Source organism: Piliocolobus tephrosceles, chromosome 1 (assembly GCF_002776525.5).
Source record: "Piliocolobus tephrosceles isolate RC106 chromosome 1, ASM277652v3, whole genome shotgun sequence".
NCBI classification, from domain to species: Eukaryota; Metazoa; Chordata; class Mammalia; order Primates; family Cercopithecidae; genus Piliocolobus; species Piliocolobus tephrosceles.
In genome coordinates, this window is record NC_045434.1 from 108,355,418 (window position 1) to 108,361,417 (window position 6,000).

General features: G+C 51.4%; 1 pseudogene; it reads left to right on the top strand.

Moving 5' to 3' along the window:
• The first annotated feature begins 1,796 nt into the window (after positions 1-1,796).
• On the top strand, positions 1,797-2,636 carry LOC111556037 (annotated as a pseudogene).
• Positions 2,637-6,000: the final 3,364 nt, after the last annotated feature.

Consider the following 6,000-nt stretch of genomic DNA (forward strand, 5'->3'; position numbering starts at 1 on the left):
GATTACGAAGTCAAGAGATCAAGACCATCCTGGCTAACATGGTGAAACCCCGTCTCTACTAAAAAAAATACAAAAAACTAGCCGGGCGAGGTGGCGGGCGCCTGTAGTCCCAGCCACTCAGGAGGCTGAGACAGGAGAATGGCGTGTACCCGGGGGCTGAGCTTGCAGTGAGCGGAGATTACGCCTCTGCACTCCAGCCCGGGCGATGGAGCGAGATTCAGTCTCAAAAAAAAAAAAAGAGATTATCTGTATATTTTCTTCTAAGAGTTTTACAGTTTAGCTCTGTTATTGATGAATTTTGAGTCAATTTCATGCAACTTCATTCTTCTGCATCTGGATACCCAGTTGCCCCACCACCATTTGTTTTATTTTATTTTATTTATTTATTTATTTATTTATTTATTTATTTATTTATTTATTTATTTATTTATTTTGAGATAGAGTCACCCAGGCTGGAGAGCAATGGCATGATCTTGGCTCACTGCAGCGTCTGCCTCCCAAGTTCAAGTGATTCTCCCTGCCTCAGCCTCCTGAGTAGCTGAGATGACAGGTGTCTGCCACCATGCCAGGCTAGTTTTTGTATTTTTAGTAGAGACGGGATTTCACCATGTTGGCCAGGCTGGTCTTGAACTCCTGACCTCGTGATCCGCCCACCTCAGACTTCCAAAGTACTGGGATTACAGGCGTGAGCCACTGTGCTTGGCCTATTTTTTTATTTTTTGAGACAGAGTCTCGCTCTGTCACCCAGGCTAGAGTGCAGTGGCATGATCTCAGCTCACTGCAACATCCACCTCCCAGGTCCAGGTAATTCTCCCGCCTTAGGCTCTTGAGTAGCTGGGACTACAGGCGCATGCCATCATGACCGGCTAATTTTTGTATTTTTAGTAGAGACAGGGTTTCACTATGTTGGCCAGGCTGGCCTTGAATTCCTGACCTCAGGTGATCCACCCCCCTCAGCCTCCCAAAGTGTTGGGATTATAGACATGAGCCACCGCGCCCAGCCTCATCCTCCAACCTCTACCCTTCTTCAATCTCTTGTGAGAATTGAAGGGGACGTGCACCCTTTGATAGCTCAGCTGGTAGAACAGAGGACTGTAGACTGCAGAGAACTGAGGGGGAGGGTAAGTGAGGGGGTGAGTCCTGGAAGGGAGGAAGACACGAGGGAAGGGCAGGGTTCTGTCAAGCAGTAAGTGCTCAACAGATGTTGGTTAATTTGTGCCTGACTCAGTCTCCCCCAAAAACTTGCAAGCTCTTTGAAGGCAGGGGCCTTGCCTCATACTTTTTCAGTATCTCTCAAAAGTTCTGGACATCAGAGACACTCCATAGTTATCTGATCACTTCAACACACACATTGGTTATCCAGTCAAAGCGGCTATTACGATAAACACAGGCCCTGGGGTGTGACTTCAAATGCTGGCCGCTGACAAGCTGGGCCCTCTGGAAAGTTACTACACCTCTCTGAGCCTCGGGTCCCTTATTTACAAAATGTTCACGGCAGCGCCCACTTCACGGGGCTGTGAGGATTACAGAGGCTAATCCGGGTGGGGCGCATCAGCCCCAGCGCTGCCTGCCACGATTCTCTCCGGCCCCACACACGCATCGTCCATAGGCGTCCGGCCCCTGCGTTCCCGCTTCTCCACGTGGCCGCGGTGCACACCCCAACCCACCGGCCAGTCTCCCCACCCTCTTACCTGCTCTTCTTTCCCGACTCATCTTTAATACCCACCAGGCGCCAACCGCCGCGGGCCTGGCTCTGTGGTGGCAAGTTGCATGGGTTCTCCCTTCAGGGCCTCCCGATGAGCCTACGAGGTCGGTTCTGTTACTGTCGCCGCTTCAGAGGGAGGAAACAGGCCCAGAGGGTTGGGGAATTTCCCGAGGTCACTGAACCGGTGTCAGGCCCGGATTGGAATCCACACACATCCCAGCCCGTGCCCGGCTCCACAGCGCCGGCCCCCGGCGTCTTCCCGGGTGCCAGCGGCACCCGCATCCATTCAAACGCTGCCCAGTCCCCGCTCCTCAGTCGCTTCCCGCTACTCCGCGCGCTCGTCTCCCCCCACCCGTCAGGGTCAGGCCTCTAGGTGACTTTTCCTTTTTCTCTGGCAGAAACTGAGAGGTGAGACCGACGTTTATGTACCGGACGCGTGCAGGTGGCCGCGACGCTCCCGGGAGATACGCGGGGGGAGAACGAGTCTGTGCGCGCGGCTGTGAGAAGCCCGGACCAAGCTTTCCACGCGCTTGTTTGGGGGAGCAGAGGGCGCGAGGGCCGACTGCGTCCCCATTGCGCAGGCTCGGCCGGGGGCGCGTTATCAGGCTGCCCAGCGGTCCTTCAATTGCAGTCAGGTGGGGACCGCATGGTGCGGAGAGCGCAGCCCCGCCCCGCCACGCCCGCCCCGCCACGCACGCGCTCGGCGCCGTGCTTGATGGTTAGTTGGGTAACAGCCTGCGGTGCCCTAGTTGCCTGGGTGCGGTCAGAGGGACCCTCGCGGGAGGGGAGACCACGTCTCCAGGGCGTGGGAGGCGGCCTCACTGAGGGCTTAGTGGTAGTAGGCAGCTGCGTGACCTCGGAGCGCGGCATTGGTGGAGGGGCGGCCGGGTGTTGTGGCCACCGGCTCCAGGAGAGGAATGTGGCCAGGTGACCTGGGGTAATCACTTCATCCTCACAGGAAGTGCTTTTTTTTGGCTGGAATAATAGTGACTGAGCTGTAAAAACAAATGCCCCTGCCTTCCAGGCTCTCTGGGCAAGATATACCCCCTTGGGAGATGACTGGGGCTGGGACGAGGTGAGGTGTGTTTTGGGGGATTGTGGTGTGCCACCTGTAACCTTCTAATCTTTAAACTCTATTTGTTCCTTTTCCTTTAATTAAACCTGACAAATAATTCTCCCCAGTTCGTGATTCCCGTGACCCAAGACTTTGCTCTGCCCATAGAAATTCTCTTCTAATTCCTTCCCGTCTGCTTTGTAGTATGTGAACCTTGTATTATTTTTGTTTGCTGTCTCCTCTAACAGATTGTAAGTTTCTTTTCTTTTCTTTCTTGTTTTTTTTTAGACAGAGTTTCGGTCTTGTTGCCCAGGCTGCAGTGCAGTGGCGCCATCTTGGCTCACTGCAACCTCCGCCTCCTGGTTCAGGTGATTCTCCTGCCTCAGGCTCCCAAGTAGTTGGGATTACAGGTGTCTGCCACCACGCGCAGCTAATTTTTTGTAGTTTTAGTAGAGATGGGGTTTCACCATGTTGGCCAGGCTGGTCTCGAACTCCTGACCTCAGGTGATTCACCCTCTTCGGCCTCCCAAAGTGCTCGATTACAGTTGTGAGCCACCGCACCCGGCCCAAGATTGTAAGTTTCTTTAAGGTAGTGACCGTCATTGTAGTTTCCATAACTACATGGTTAACACATGGTTAAATACAAGTAACAGTGGGCATCTTCAGTTAATTTTGGGGTAATTATTGTGACCTGTGGAGTACCCTTCCTATGTGGTCGCAGTCAGTTGCATCAGTCACGTTACTTAAATTATCACCAAACTTTGTCTTCAGTAACTCACTTTAAGATGCAGGCCTTTGGCTGGGTGCGGTGGCTCACACCTGTAATCCCAGCACTTTGGGAGGCCGAGATGGGCAGATCATGAGGTCAAGAGTTGAGAACATCCTGGCTAACACGGTGAAACCCCATCTCTACTAAAAATACAAAAAATTAGTCGGGCGTGGTGGTGGGCGCGCCTGTAGTCCCAGCTACTTGGGAGGCTGAGGCAGGAGAATGGCATGAACCTGGGAGGTGAAAGTTGCGGTGAACCGAGATCACGCCACTGCACTCCAGCCTGGGTGACAGAGCGAGACTCCATCTCAGAAAAAAAAAGACTCAGGCCTTTGTCGCGCCAATTTCAGCAACCCATGTAGCCCTGCTCTGCAAATTAGAAAAGCAAAAACTTACCTTCCTCTTTTGTGATTGCACTGTGTTGCTATTTGTGGTTTGTCCTGTAGAAAACTAAACAGGCGGCCAGGCGCAGTGGCTCAAGTCTGTAATCCCAGCACTTTGGGAGGCCGAGACGGGCGGATCACAAGGTCAGGAGATCCAGACCATCCTGGCTAACATGGTGAAACCCCGTCTCTACTAAAAAACATACAAAAAATTAGCCGAACGTAGTGGCAGGCGCCTGTAGTCCCAACTACTCGGGAGGCTGAGGCAGGAGAATGGCGTAAACCCAGGAGGTGGAGCTTGCAGTGAGCTGAGATCCGGCCACTGCACTCCAGCCTGGGCGACAGAGCGAGACTCTGTCTCAAAAAAAGAAAGAAAGAAAGAAAACTAAACAGGCCTGGCGTGGTGGCTGTAATCCACCTGTAATCCCAGCACTTTGGGAGGCTGAGGCAGGTGGATTACTTCAGGTCAGGAGTTCGAGACCAGCTTGAACAACATGGTGAAACTCCGTCTCTACTAAAAACACAAAAATTAGCCGGGCATGGTGGCTCACGCCTTTAATCCCAGCTATCCCAGCTACTCCAGAGGCTGAGGCAGGAGAATCACTTGAAACCTGGAGGGTGGAGGTTGCAGTGAGCCAAGATGGCGCCACGCACCCCAGCCTGGGCGACTCCGTCTCAAAAAATACATAAATAATAAGAGAGAAAACAGGGAACAGAGCCAGGCATGGTAGCTCATGCCTGTAATCCCAGCATTTTGGGAGGCCGAGGCGGGTGGATCACTTGAGGTCAGGAGAGACCAGCCTGGCCAACATGGTGAAACCCCGTCTCTACTAAAAATACAAAAATGAGCTGGTCATGGTGGCATGGGCTTGTAGTCCCAGCTACCCAGGAGGCTGAGGCAGCAGAATCGCTGGAATCAGTGAGGCAGAGGCTGCTGTGAGCTGAGATCAGGCCATTGCATTCCAGCCTGGGTGACAGAGCAAGACTCTGTCTCAAGAAAACAAAAACAAAAACAGAGAACAGAAATGTGAAGTAGATTAACAACTTACTGACAATTTTTGGAAAGATAAATTCGATTGTTGCAGTAATTGTAAATGTACTGTAAAGGATGTGATTTTTATTTTAATAACTATGTTCTAGGGTTTATATTGTCAGCATTTAAGCATTTGTGTAAATATTCTAAGATGAATAAACCTTAATTTTTATTTTTTTACTCTTTATTTAGAGAAAAATGTAACATGCATGCCCTGGGGATTTCTATTTAATTCTAGAACCCAGATTGTTTCCTTTAAACTGATATTATGCTTCTTTTTTTTTTTTTTTTTTTTTTTTTGAGACGGAGTCTTGCTCTGTGGCCCAGGCTGGAGTACAGTGGCCGGATCTCAGCTCACTGCGAGCTCCGCCTCCCGGGTTTACGCCATTCTCCTGCCTCAGCCTCTCAAGTAGCTGGGACTACAGGCGCCCGCCACCTCGCCCGGCTAGTTTTTTGTATTTTTTTTTTTAGTAGAGACGGGGTTTCACCGTGTTAGTCAGGATGGTCTCAATCTCCTGACCTCGTGATCCGCCCGTCTCGGCCTCCCAAAGTGCTGGGATTACAGACTTGAGCCACCGCGCCCAGCCTATGCTTCTATAATTCAAATGGAACATTTAGAAATGCTAGCATAAGTAACCTTTAGTTTCAAACGTTGGTATCGCTTTCAAAAGTTACTTTACAAATCCTCAGTTTCATATATACCCTGAATTTAAAATGATCTCTCCTGAAATAAGAATGGGTACCTCGGGCCGGGCGCGTGGCTCAAGCCTGTAATCCCAGCACTTTGGGAGGCCGAGGCGGGCGGATCACGAGGTCAGGAGATGGAGACCATCCTGGCTAACACGGTGAAACCCCCGTCTCTACTAAAAATACAAGGAAATTAGCCGGGCGTGGTGGCGGGCGCCTGTAGTCCCAGCTACTCAGGAGGCTGAGGCAGGAGAATGGCGTGAACCTGGGGGAGGGAGCTTGCAGTGAGCGGAGATCGCGCCACTGCACTCCAGCCTGGGGCACAGAGCAAGACTCCGTCTCAAAAAAAAAAAAAAAAAAAAAAAAAAA